Source organism: Acinonyx jubatus, chromosome D1 (assembly GCF_027475565.1).
Source record: "Acinonyx jubatus isolate Ajub_Pintada_27869175 chromosome D1, VMU_Ajub_asm_v1.0, whole genome shotgun sequence".
In the NCBI taxonomy this organism is placed as follows: domain Eukaryota; kingdom Metazoa; phylum Chordata; class Mammalia; order Carnivora; family Felidae; genus Acinonyx; species Acinonyx jubatus.
Window position 1 is genome coordinate 56,612,685 of NC_069390.1, and position 14,912 is coordinate 56,627,596.

Genomic DNA, 14,912 nt, shown 5'->3' on the forward strand with positions numbered 1-14,912 from the left:
TGTGCTGACAGCTCAGAGCCTGGAGCCTGCTTCAGATTCTTTGTTCTCCTCTCTCTGTGCCCCTCCCCCGCTTGCACTCTGTCTCTCTCTCTCTCAAAAATAAATAAACATTAAAAAAATTAAAAAAAAAAATGAGAAACCTCAAGTGTATAAGAAATAGCCATTTATTTATTGTTTTTAAAATTCTAATTAAGAGATTCAAACCTCTCATTCTGTCAGGGTAGCAAGAAATTAAGTTTTCATCAGTATCAGGGGCCCCTCCTCTCACTCAGGCTCTATTGTATGGTACTGGGGAAACAGAGAGTCAATAGCTCTAGTTCATCAAAGTTTTTGCTAACATCTGTATTGTCCAGGGTCTTTTTTTTTTTTAATTTCATTAAAAATTTTATTTTTAGAGCCCATCAATGGACAAATCCCAAACAGTAGCAATACAGAGTATTTAAGAACATTTTAATACTTCTTTCTACCCATCTTTGTTTTCCTTTCCACAAACAAACATACTGGATTAACGCAACAATACTCTTAACCCCAAGTTCAATGCCTGAGTACTTTCAATATCTATTTTGAACACATAATAAAGCAGAGGCAGTTGATTTTATTTCCATTTGGAGCTCAGCAATTACTTTAGCTTCACATTATTGTATCACAAATTATAACCAAATGGCCTACCAAAGCAGCTAAAATCATAAAATTATTATAAGCCAAGTCAATAGTATGTATAAAGTTAACATGAAACAACAACTAGACTAGTATACATTTGTTTTGGGTCCTACAAGAAATATGCCAAAATAACAAGCTTTAGTAAAAGATGAGGTCCTTGGGCAGAGGAGAAGGGGAAGTCATATCATCAAAAATTTTGAGGAAAAGTTAGGTAAAAGGAAAACAGCCTATAGTTTTAACCAAATGAAGGGAGAAAGGGGAGTACATTATTAGGGTTGATGACAACTTGGGAAAAGACATATAGCATTCCATCACAAACTTGTTCACTACCTCAAGAGCTCAGCATCAGGCTCTCCAGGCATTTTGTTATTCTCCCGCTGAGTTTCTTCACGTGAACATAAACGTACATTTATGCTAACAACAGAGTATTATACGGTATTTAATCTGATGGCAAACAATAGGAAAAAAAAATTGTTAGGGCCAGACTGACTTCAGGCCATCTCAATATCCCTGAAAATAGGGGCAAAAAATGAATCATTAAGAAACAGTATTCAAAGAGTACTGTATTACCTAATGTGATTTATAAAACAAGCACAATTCAGTAATTGTCAATGGAAAAAGTCATAATATTTGAAAATTAGGAATGTTTTGATGCTGATTTTTTACCAAAATGGTACTCCAAACAGTTAAGTTGGAACAAATTCCAAACTCGCACTTACTTGCATCACCTCAGTTTAATAATCCAATAAATGACAAGACAAACAATGAAAACAACATCATATAGCACAGCAGCTTGTTTGGCTCCCTCTAGATAAAATCTTCAGTTTTCCCATAGTTTTACCTAGAAATCCAGTTATAGAATCAAACTGTGAATCCATTTCAGCTAATAATTTATTTTGATGCTTAACCTCATGGCCTATTTCGATGGAAAGAGATTTTATAGCAGTTACTTTGCTTCTCAGACTTTCAGTGAGTCTCTCATTTTCTTCACAGGCACTATACCCACTGTTAGCATAGCCATAGTTCTCATATTTGCCTGGAGGTACTCCTTCACCCAGGCCTGCACGCCCCATCCTGCCAGAGTAGGGAAGGAAAAAAAGCAGAAGGAGGGGTGGGTAGAAAGGGGCCACGGTCCCCCGGACGGTGTCTTCAGAACCAGGGCCCAAAGAAACACCAGCTTCTTTCCCCGAAGCGCCATGACATCAGTCTATATTGCCCAGGGTCTTAATGGTCTCTGGAAGTCTGACAGCTTTCTCCTTGCAAAGCATTCATAAGCTGTGGCCAGGAAACTTGGTTAAGACTATGAACCCCAAAGCCTCTATCTAGGTATACCATATAGCCATCACCTCTAAAATCTTGCCAATTCCTTAGACCTCAGGGACTCTCTCTCCTCACTCTCCTATCTTAAGACTTTAAATCTTGAGGAAATCTATCATTCCGCTGTGTGATTTCTCTGAAAAGAGAAGTATTGCTGCTCGCAAAGATAGTTGATAGAAACTCTACTGAAATCTGTATTTAAAAAAAAGTCAAAAAGCAATTTTCAACTTTTAGCCCTGTTGCAAAAAACTCCAAGGGAATACGATAATAACAAAAAGTGATTATCTTTGTGTGAGGGGGAAGGATGCAGAGCACGCCTGAGATTCGGGTTAAGCAAGGCAAAGAACCTGGGGGGCAAAATCTAAGGAGGTGCTCCTTTTTCAGGTTTGTGGAAGTGCAGGATTGGTGCCCGAGAGTGAGTGCCTTAGTATATTTTTTTAAACAGCTTTATTGAGACATAATTCATATATTGAGATATAATTCATTTAAAGTGTACAATTACATGTTTTTTGTTATGTTCACTGATATGCACAAACATTACCACAGTCAATTTTAGAACATTCTCATTATCTCGGAAAGAAACCTCATGCCCTTTAGCTATCAGCCTGCTATTGCCTAATCTCCCACTCCAGGCCTAAGCAACCACTAATCTGCTTTATATATTTGTAGATTTCCCTGTCCTGAACATTTCATGCAAAAGGAATCATATAATATGTGGTCTTTGTGACTGACTTTTTTCACTTAGCATAATGTTTTGAAAGTTCATACATGTTGCAACATGTATGAGTATTTAATTTCTTTTTACAGTTGAATAGTATTCCAGTGTATGGGTATACTACATTTTGTTGACCTATTTGTCCATTGATGACATTTGGGTTGTTTCTGTCTTTTGGCTGTTATGAGTAATGCTGCTACAAAATTCATGTACAGTTATGTGTAGACTATGTTTTCATTTCTCTTTGGTATATACCTATGAGTGGATTGGCTGGATCATGTGGTAACTTATGTTTAATCATTTGAGGAACAGCCAGGCTGTTTTCCAAAGCGGCTACACCATTTACATTCCCAACAGCAGTGTATGAGGGTTTTACCACAGATTTTTCCAACACTTCTTATTATCCCACTTTTTGATTCTAGCCATTTTAGTGACTGAAGTTGTATTTCATTGTGGTTTTTATTTGCATTTCCCTGATGACTAGTGATGTTCAACATCTTTTCATATGCTTAAGGCCATTTGTATATCGTCCTTGGAGAATTATTTATTCACATCTTTTGCCCTTTTTTTAAATTGTTTTTTTTTTATTGAGTTGTAAGATTTATTTACATTTCTGGATATAAGTTCCTGATACAAATCAGATAAATGATTTGCAAATATTTCCTTTCATTCTGTGGGTTGTCTTTTCACATTCTTTTATATTACTGAAGTATGGATGACATACAGTGTTATGTTAGTTTCAAGTGTACAACATAGTGATTTGACAGTTTTATACATTACTCAGTGCTCACCACAACAAATGTAGTCACCACCTGTCACCATACAATATTATTGACAGTATTCCCTATGCTGTGATTTTTGTCTTTATAACTTATTTTATAACTGAAAGTTTGAACCTCTTAATCCCCCTTTGCCTATTTCACCCATCCCTCCCATCCTCTGTCTTTTCACAATCTTGATGGTGTTATCTGAAGCACAAAAGTTTTTAGTTTTGAGGAAGTCTGATTTATCTTTTTTTTTTCTGTTGTTTATATCTAAGAATTCTTTGCAAATTCTAAAGTCATGGAGATTTACCCTTTGTTGTCTACTAAGACTTTTATGTTTCTAGCTCTTATGTTAGATTCTTGATCTATTTTGAATTGCTTTTTTATATGGTGTGAGGAAGGGATCTAAACTCATCTGTAAGTGGCCATCTGAGCTCCATTTGTTGAAAAGACTACTCTTTGCCTACTGGATGGCCTTGGCATTCTTGTAGAAGATTAGTTGACTATGGACATATGGATTTATTTCTTGACTCTCAATATATTCCATTGGTCTATATGTCTATCCTTGTGCTAGTACCACAATGTCTAGATTACTGTTACTTTGTAGTAAGTTTTGAAATCAGGAAGTGTGAGTCCTACTTTGTTCTTCTTTTTCAAGGTTGTTTTGACTATTCTAACTCCCTCACAATTCTAAGTAAATATTACAGTCAGCTTGTTAGCTTCTACAAAGAATTCAGCTGGGGATTCTGATTGGTTACATTGAATCTATAGAGCAGATTGGGGAGTATCACTGTCTTAACAATGTTAAGTCTTCCAATCCATGAACATGGGATGTTTTCTATTGTAGATCTTCTTTAATGTCTTTCAACAATATTTTATGGTTTACGGAATGTAAGTTTTGCACTTTTTTGTTAAATTTATTCCTAAGTATTTTATTCTTTTTGATGTCATTGTAAATGGAATTGTTTTCTTAATTTCATTTTTGGATAGTTCATTGCAAGTATATATAAATACAATTGGTTTTTGTACATTGATTACATCCTGAAACATCACTGAATTCATTTATTAGTTCTGATAGTTTTTTATGCAATTTCTTAGAATTTTCTGTATGCAAGATCATGTCATCTGTGAATAGTTTTACTTTTTCCTTTATAATCTGGATGCCTTTTGTTTCTTTTCCTTGCCTGTTTGCCCTGGCTAGACCCTCCAGTACAATGTTGAATTGAAGTGGCAAGAGTGGGCATCCTTGTCTTGTTCCTGACCTTAGGGGAAAGCATTTAGTCTTTCACTACTACGTGTATTGTTATCTGTGGGTTTTTAGTAGATGCTTTTAATCATGTTGGTGGAATTCTCTTCTGTTTCTAGTTTGTTGAGTGTTTTTATCATGAGAGAGGGTTGAATTTTGTCACTTGCTTTTCTTAAAAAAAAAAAGTTTGTCTACTTATTTATTTATTTAGAGCAAGTGGGGGAAGGGCAGAGAAAGAGGGAGAGAGAGAATCCCAAGAAGGCTCTGCACTGTCAGCGCAGAGCCCAACACAGGGCTTGAACTCATGAACCTTGAGATCATGACCTGAGCCAAAATCAAGAGTAAGATGCTTAACTGACTGAGCCACCCAGGTGCCCCCAAATGCTTTTCTGTATCTATTAAGATGTACATGAAAATTGTGTTTTTTATTATGTTGATTACATTATTACAATTATTACATTAATTGATTTTTTAGAAGTTAGACCAAACTTGCCTTCTACTTGTTCATGGTATATCATTGTCTTTATATGTTGCTGCATTTGTTTTGCTAGTATTTTGCTGAGGATTAATCTGTCCATATTCATAATAGATACAGTCTATGTTTTTCTTGTGATATATTTTTCTGGTTTTAGTATCAGAGTAATACTGGCCTCATAAAATGAGTGCTCCCTTCTAACTTTTGGAAAAGTTTGTATAGAATTGGCATAAAATTTCCTTTAATTTTTAATAGAGAATTCAATGGTAAAATCATTTGGGTCTTGGCTTTTGAGTAGTTTTAGGTAGTTTTCTGATTATTAATGCAATCTCTTCACATTTTGTAGGTCTATTCACTCGTCTTTCTTCTTGAGTTTCGTTAGTCTGTTTCTTTGTAGGAATTTGTCCCTTTCATCAAGGTTTTCTAATTTGTTGGCATACAGTTGTTTATGGTATTTCTTTTTAATCCTTTTTTTCCCCATAAGGTCAGTAATAATGTCTCCTCCTTTACTTGATTCTAGTAATTTGACTCTTGGGGGGAGGTGGTTAGTCTAGCTATAGGTCAATTTTAGTTTCTCTTTTCAAAGAACTAACTTTTAGGGTCATTGATTTTCTCTATTGCTTTTCTATTCTTTATTTCATTAATTTCCACTCTAATCTATATTATTTCTCATCTTCCAGTTTCCTAATTTTCTTTTTAGAAAAAAGTAAATCTAATTTACTAAACTGAGCCTTAGGTTTTTTGTGTGTTCATGTATTTCAATAAAACTTTATTTTACAAAAGCAGGTGGTAGGCCATGTTTGACCTGTGGGCCACAGTTTGCCCATCCATGATCTAGAGTAATGGTTCCCAACCTTGGATGCATACCATTTTATGGAACTGATTCCTGGACCTCACTCCCTGAGATTATGACTCAACTGATCTGGATTGGAGCATAGGGTGTTTTTTTCTTTGCTTGGTTGTTTTTTAAGCTTTCTCAGGTGTTTCCCATGTGCATCCAAGGCTGAGAGCCCTCTTTTCAGAGCAGTGATTTGACCTTGGGTTTTTTGTTTGTTTGTTCTTTAGGCCAAAAGTCCAAGTTGAAGTGTCAGTAGGGCCTTGCTCCCTCTGAAGGCTCTAATGGAGAATCCTTCCTTGCCACTTTCAGCTTCTGATGGCTGTAATTGTTCCTTAGTTTGTGGCTACATAACTCCAATCTCTGCCTCTGTCTTCACACGGCCTCTCCTCCTCCAACTCAAGAACAGCAAATGAGGGGCTCCTGGGTGGCTGAGTTGGTTGAGCATCCAACTTGGGCTCAGGTCATGATCTCGCAGTCTGTGAGTTTGAGCCCTGTGTCAGGCTCTGTGCTGAGAGCTCAGAGCCTAGAGCCTGTTTTGGATTCTGTGTCTCCCTCTCTCTCTCCCTCTCCCCCGCTCATGCTCTGTCTCTTAATGTCTCAAAAATAAAGATAAACATTAAAAAAAATTTAAAAAAAGAACAGGAAATGAACAGATGCATAGGGCAAAGTGTGGGGGCATGGGGTGGCATGGAGTTTTCATGTCCTCAGGTCATGCCACCCTCCTAGTATCTGGATGTGTTCACCAACCCAGAAGTTCCATCTTTGAAGTTTTGATTTCAGTTATTATATTTTATATATGTATTAAATTCTTTTAGATTCTTTTACAAATTTTACAAAAGTGCTATAGCACTTTTTATGGTTTCCTGTTCTCTATAGAGATCTTCTCTTTATTTAGTGAAAGAACTGGTAGACTGTAGTCAGTTTTCTAACAGTGTTTCATTTCCTGATGAAATACAAGATCCATCTTCTATTATAATACGCAGATAGTATAGTATATTATGGATGAAGGGGTATTGAAACTATTGAGGTTAGCTCTGGGCTCCAGGAGAGAAATTATGATTTTTATGATGATGTGATGCCCTCAGCCTGATATATCCTGGAAATTTCTAGGAATTAAAGAAAATTAAACATTCCAGACTCAAAGCAACAGGAAAACATAACCCCATATTATGTGGCAAAGGGAAGACTAAAAGGTATTATTTTTGTGGATTTCATTGTTTAAAAAAGTCTATATAAATCACAAGCTGGAACAAGTAATACATACACACACTCGTATTTTCCTGCCCACCCTTTAGTCAGGGATATCAGTGAAGAGTGAAATGGCTAAAAGTATGTATCAGTTATGATTGCATTCAGCTACATGTGTTGAAAACCAAACTAGAGTGACTTAACCAAAGAGAGGTATTTTTGTTTTCCAAATAACAAGAAGTCCCAAGGAAGGCAATCCAAGTGCAGCAAGTCAAAGACATTATTAATGACCAGTCTCCTTTTTATCTTCCTGCTCTGTCATCCTAAATGTGTGGTGCTCAGCCTCACAGTCAAAAGATGACTACTGACTTCTGGTTTCTAGTCAGGCATGTAAGGAATTTGGAAGATGCCATTGCATCCTAACCATAAGTAAACAGCTGAACAAACTGAAAAATCAATAGCTTTCCTGGATCCATCAGAGAAGTGATGTCACAGTGCAAGCTGCTGCCCCCAAACTGGAGACACAGGCCTATATGAAGAATCACAATTTACTGTAATGGAAATCCCCAAGCAGAAACCTCAGGAACCAGTGCAAGGGTGGAAAACCTAAACTACAATTGATGAATTACGGGAGGCTCAATGTAGCCAAGTCTGAGAATCAAAAACTCCAAGGAGACCAGTCATATGGGGGTATATACTTTTGTCAGTTTTACCTCCAGGAGGTTGACCAGGTTTTCATAGTGAATATTGGAGAAAAATCCCTCATACTTCTGGCAGGCCAAGGGAGGAAGAAACCATTTTGAATACACCAGAGAATCTGCTCTAAACAAGACCTGCCTCAGGAGAAACTGTTTAACCAGAGGCTAACCTGCTGGACTTTTATCAGAGCTTAACTGACCTGGGGGGAGGGAAATACCCAACCCAAGCGCACTCGAACTATCCTGTCCCCTAAGGGTTGGGGGAAGACTGAAAGGTACTTGTGAAGTTTACAACCCAGAGTCACAGGCTCCTTAAGAGACGGATACTAATCATCGGACTACAGAATACTTCTACTCTCCCTTCACCTTACCATGTTACAAAAGACCCACTTATAAACAGTTTTTTTACCCAGTACATCATATGCAAATATCAATAAAAATTATTAGACATATTAAGTGGCAAAAAACAGCTTAGAGAGAGAAATCATCAGAACCAGACTCAGATACAGCAGGGATATTGGAATCATCAGATGAGAAATTTAAAACAACTGTTGTTAATATGCTAAGGGCTCTAATGAATAAAGGAGACAGCATGCAAGAACAGATGGGTAATATAAGCATAGAGGTGGTAATTGTAAGAAAAAATCAGAAAAATGCTAGAGATCAAAAACGTAGCAGAAATGAAGAGTGCCTTTGATGGACTTCTTTCCTCAACTGGACACAGCGGAGGAAAGAATTTCTGAGCTTGAGGATATCTCAATAGAAACTCCCCAAAATGAAAAGCAAAGAGAAAAGAGGCTGACAAAACCAGAATATCCAAGAACTATGGGGCAACTACAAAAGGTATGACATACTATTCATAATGGGAATATTAGAAAGAGAAGAAAGAGAAAGAAACAGGAGAAATATTTAAAGCAATAAAGAAGGAGAATTCCCCCAAATTAATGTGAGACACCAAATCACAGATCCAGGAAGCTCAGAGAACACCAAGCAGGATGAATGCCCAAAAAACACTGTATTTAGGGATATCATATCCAGATTGTTGAAAATATAAGATGAAGAAAAAATCCTGAAGGAACCCAGAATTATAAAAACAGCTTACCTATATATGAGCAAAGATACAAATTACATCAGCTTCTTCTCAAAAAACCATGCAGAAGAAGAGAGTGGAGTAAAATATTTAAAGTGTTGACAGGAAAAAAACCCTAGAATTATATTCTTTGCAGGCTAATCTTTAAAAAGTGAAGAAGAAATAAAGACTTTCTCAGACAAGCAAAAACTAAAGGAATTGTTGCCAGTAGACCTGCCTTGCAGGAAATGTTAAACGTTCTTTAGAGAGAAGGAAAATGATACAGGTCAGAAAGTCGTACAAAAAAGAAAAAAAAGCATTGGTGAAAGTAAAAGTGAAAGTAAAATGAAAACATTTACTTTTCAAAAAAAGGTTTAATTTTCATATTGTTTTTTTTTAAGTGTTTATTTATTTTTGAGAGAAAGAGAAACAGAGCACGGGTGGGGGGGGGGGGGCAGGGATAGAGAGAGAGGGAGACACAGAATCCAAAGCAGGCTTCAGGCTCTGAGCTGTTAGCACAGAGCCCAACTTGGGGCTTGAACTCACAAGCCTGAGTCCAAGTCCAACACTTAACCAACTGAGCTATCCAGACACCCCTAATTTTCATATTAATTGATCTAACAGAAAACAGTTTGTTCAAAACAGTAACAGCAGCAAAGTATTTGACTATATATGTTTATGTATATAAATGAAATAAATAATAGCAATGATACAATGAAAGGGAGGGAGGAATTATTTTGTTATAAGGTATTCACACTACCCGTGAAGCAGTGTAGGATTATTTGAAAGTGGACTTAGATTAATTGAAAATTATAGGGCAGGGGCGCCTGGGTGGCGCAGTCGGTTAAGCGTCCGACTTCAGCCAGGTCACGATCTCGCGGTCCGTGAGTTCGAGCCCCGCGTCAGGCTCTGGGCTGATGGCTCAGAGCCTGGAGCCTGTTTCCGATTCTGTGTCTCCCTCTCTCTCTGCCCCTTCCCCGTTCATGCTCTGTCTCTCTCTGTCCCAAAAATAAATAAACATTGAAAAAAAAAAAGAAAATTATAGGGCAAATACTAGAAAAAGTAAAAAAAAAAAGTGTGTGTGTGTATATATATATATATATATATGAATGACATGCTGAGACAGAGAAAATGGAATTGTGTAATATGCTCAATTAAAATGACAGAAGGCAGAAAAAGAGTGGACAAGAACAAGGGCAACAAATAGAAAACAGTAACAAATATGTTAGAAATTAATCCAACGATAAATATAATGACTTTAAATGTCAATGGTCCAATACAACACTTAAACGATTGAGATTTTCAGAGTGGATCAAAAAACAATACCCAACTATATGATATTTACAAGAAGCCCACTTTAAATATAAAGACACATGTAGATTAAAAGTAAGTGAGTAAATGGATGGAGAAAGCTATACTATGCTAACCCTAATTAAAAGAAAGGAATAACGATATTACTTTCAGACAGAACAGACTTCAGAACAAGGAAAGTTATCAGATTGAAGAAGTACATTACATAATGATCAAGGGATTAATTCTTCAAAAAGACATAACAATTCTTAATGTGTATACATCTAACAACAGACTGCCAAAATATGTAAGGCAAAAACTGATAGAACTGCAAGGAAAAATAAATGAATTCGCTATTATATTTGGAGATTTCAACACCCTTTTATCAGAACTGGATATATTCAGTGGGCAGAAAATCAGTAAAGACATAATTGAACTCAACAGTACCATCAGTCAACTGGATATAATGGACTCTCACAGACTTCTTCATCCAACAGCAGAATACACATTCTTCTCAAGCACATATGGAACATTCACCAAGATAGACCACATTCTGGCCATGAAACACACTTTAACACATTTGAAGGAATGTCTGCTCTCAGACCACAGTGGAATTAAACTAGATATCAACAACAGAAAGACAATTGGAAAACCCCCAAATATTTGGAGATTAAACAACATTCTTCCTTATAGCACATGGGTCAAAGAAGAAATCTCAAGGTAAGTGTAAAAATGTCTTGAACTGTGGGTGTCTGGGTGGCTCAGTCAGTTAAGCATCCTACTTCAGCTCAGGTCATGATCTCACAGCTTGTGAGTTCGAGCCCTGCATCAGGCTCTGTGCTGGCAGCTCAGAGCCTGGAGCCTGCTTCCAATTCTGTGTCTTCCTTTCTCTCTGCTCCTCTCCCACTTGTGCTCTGTCTCTCTCTTTCAAAAATAAATAAACATTAAAATTTTTTTTAAATGTTTTGAACTAAATGAAAATACAAGTTATCAAAATTTGTGGGATACAGTGAAAGCAGCCCTTAGAAAGAATTTTATAGGATTGAATGCATATATTAGAAAAGAAGAAAATCTAAAATCAGTAATCTAAACTTTAATTTTAGGAAACTAGAAAAAGAAGAGCAAATTAAATCTAAAGTAAACAGAAGAAAATAAATTAAAAAATTAGAACAGGAATCAAGAATATTTAAAACAGGAAATCAACAGAGAAAAATCAACAAATCCAAAAGCTGGTTCTTTGAAAAGATCAATAGAATTTAAAAACTGCTAGCCAGGCTAAGTAAGAAGAAGGGAGAGAGAGACAGGACAGAAATTGCTAATATCAGAAATGAAAGAGAGGATATCACTATAGATTCTATGGACATTAAAAGGATAATAAATAGGGGTACCTGACTGGCTCAGTCAGTAGAACATGTGACTCTTAATCTTGGGGTCATGAGTTTAAGCCCTACATTGGGGGTAGAGTTTACTTTTTAAAACAAGGATAATAGGGTGGCACACCTGGGTGGCTCAGTCGGTTGAGTATCCGACTTCGGCTCAGGTCATGATCTCGCGGTTCACGAGTTTGAGCCCCATGTTGGACTCTGTGCTGACAGCTCAGAGCCTGCAGCCTGCTTCAGATTCTGTGTCTCCCTCTCTCTCTGCTCCTCCCTGCTTGCACTTTGTCTCTCTCTCTCTCCAAAATAAATAAAAACATTGAAAAAAATTTAAAGGATAATAGAGAGTACTATGAACAATTCTAAGCCCTAAATTTCAGCCCTAAATTTGATAACTTAGATGAAATGGACCAATTCTTGAAAGATAAGATCTGCTGAAATTCACACAAGAAGGTATACACAATCTGTGTCTGTTAAGGAAATTAAAATTACAACAGTAATTAATAACTTTCTAAAATAGGGGTGCCTGGGTGGCTGTCAGTTAAGCATCTAAGTCTTGATTTTGGCTCAGATGATCAGGGTTGTGGGATCGAGCCCCCACGTTGGGCTCCACGCTGACCATGGAGCCTGCCTAAGATTCTCTCTCTCTCCCTCTACCCCTCTCCCCTGTGTGCTCTCTCTCTCTCTCTCTCTCTCTAAAATAATAAATAAATAAATAAATAAATAAATAAATAAATAGTTAAAAAATTAACTTAAAAATTTTTTTTAATGTTTATTTTTGAGAGAGAGAGACAGAGACAGAGCACGAGCAGAGGAGGGGCAGAGAGAGAGGGAGACACAGAATCTGAAGCAGGCTCCAGGCTCTGAGCTATCAGCACAGGGCCTGATGCAGGGCTCAAACTCACAAACTGTGAGATTGTGACCTGAGCTGAATTTGGACGCTTAACTGACTGAGCCACCCAGGCGCCCCTAAAAATATATAACTTTCTAATACAGAAAGCACCAGGCCCAAATGGGTTCACTGGTGAGTTCTCTCAGACATTTGAGGAAGAAATTACACCAATTCTCTACAATCTCTTTCAGAAGATAGAAGCAGGACTATTTCCTAACTCATTCTGTGAGGCCAGCATTACCTTATTACCCAAACCAGACAAAGACATTAAGAGAAGAAAACTGTAGACCAATATCTCTAGATATGAAAATCTTCAACAAAATATTAGCAAATCACATCTAACAATGTGTAAAAAAATTACATACCATGCCACCATAACCAAATGAGATTTATCCCAGGTATGCAAAGCTGGTTCAAAGTTCATTTAATGTAATCCATCTCATCAAACAGGATAAAGAAGAAAGATCACATGATTATATTAATAGATGAAGGAAGAACATTGCACAAAACCCAACACCAATTTATAATAAAAACTCAGTAAACTAGCAATAGAAGTGAACTTCTCAGTTTGGTAATATCTACAGAAACCTATAGCTAACATCATACTTAATGGTGAGAAACTTGAATCTTACCACCTAATATGAGGAACAAGGCAAGGATGTCTCCTTTCACCACTCTTTTTCAACATCATACTGAAAATCATAGCTAATGCAATAACATAAGAAAAGAAAATACAAGACATACTGAGAAGTAAGGAAGAAATAAAACTGTCTTTGATTGCAGATGACATGAATGTCTATGTAGAAAATCCAAGAGAATTGAGAAAAAAACCTCCTACAATGAATAAGCAATTATAGCAAGGCTCCAGGATATAAGGCTACTATAGAAAACTCAATCATTTTCCTATATACCTGCAATGAATAAATGGAATTTGAAGTTAAAAACACAGAGGTTTTGGGCAGCTTTCTGCTCATAACTAATTGTCCAAATGAGATACATACCTAACCAATCCCTGGCAAGGAGAATGAGACCACATGAGTGCCTTAGATCAGTCCTAATTCCTTCCTGCGGTGAGCTGGAGCTAGAGAGTGTTGGGCAGGAAGATGGGATCTAATCAAAAGTGGAGCTCTGCCAGCATGAGAATAGGAAGAATTGGCATATGGAGACGCTACAACAATATCTGCTAAAGACAGGGAGCGATGGAAAAAAAGAGAGAGAGAGACAGAGAAAGGGAGAGAATGTGTGTGTGTTATACACCAAAGGAGAGTGCAAGAGACAGAGAGGCCATACTATCTTAGGCTCTTGAATGCTGCACTGTGGCATCAAAATTTCCGGGGGGAGAGCATCAAAACATTACATATCAATGTTGAAAGAGATGAGTTAATATGACAATTAGTAGTTGCTCAATTGTTTTTAATGTTTATTTATTTTGAGAGAGAGGGTGCGCGTGTGTGCATGTGCATGCATGTGTGCACAAGTTGGGGAGGGGCGGAGAGAGAGAGAGAGAATCCCAAGCAGCCAGTGCAGAGCCTGAACCCAATTTGGGGCTGAACCCATGAACCATGAGATCATGACTTGATCCATTGGATGTTCAACCAATCGAGCCACCCAGGCACTTAGTTGCTCACTTCTTATTTTTGAAAGAATGGAATTTTATATCAGAGGAAATAGTAATTGGTCTCATAAAGTACTTTTTCAAGTATTTGGTATAAAGTCTATCCCAAGAGCAGTCTGCTTTCCCTGTAATATGTGCTCATGGACATACTGATAAGTAAGGAAGGCCAGAATGTATTCCTTGGAAAAGTTTTTCATATCTATATCTATATCTATATCTATATCTATATCTATATCTAATCTATATCTATATCTATCTATCTATATAAGTTTATTTATTTTGGGAAGGAGAGAGAGAGACAGAGAGAGACAGAAAGAGGGAGAGAGAGAGAGAGAGAGAGAGAGAGAGAGAGAGAGAGAGAGAGAGAAAGCACAGACATGAGTAGGGGAGGGGCATAAAGATAGAGAATCCTAAGCAGGCTCTGAGCTGCCAATGTAGAGCCTGCCAGGGGCTCAAAACCATGAACCCTGAGATCATGACCTGAGCTGAAACCAAGAGTCAAAAGCTTAACCAATTGAGCTACCCAGGCACCCCTGTTTCTATGCTTGATCTCAAGCAAGGCAAAATAAGCAAAGATGGAGCTCTACAGACAACCTTTTACTTAAAGCATTCTTTATCATCAAGAAATGGGATATTTTTTGTCTGAAGTGAGTGGGATTTGATTACATTCCTTTTTGAGTCATTTTGAAGTTTTTTCATGATGTGTTAAAAAACCTGTGGCAATTAAAGCAAGTTGTCTTAGAGGTTGGCAATAAGCCTCTTTAAAACA

The 14,912-nt window shown here is 37.1% G+C and overlaps 1 pseudogene; it reads right to left on the minus strand.

Annotated features, from left to right (window-relative positions):
- Positions 1–357: 357 nt before the first annotated feature.
- Positions 358–1,853, minus strand: LOC106978005 (BET1 homolog; annotated as a pseudogene).
- Between the last annotated feature and the right edge of the window lie 13,059 nt (positions 1,854–14,912).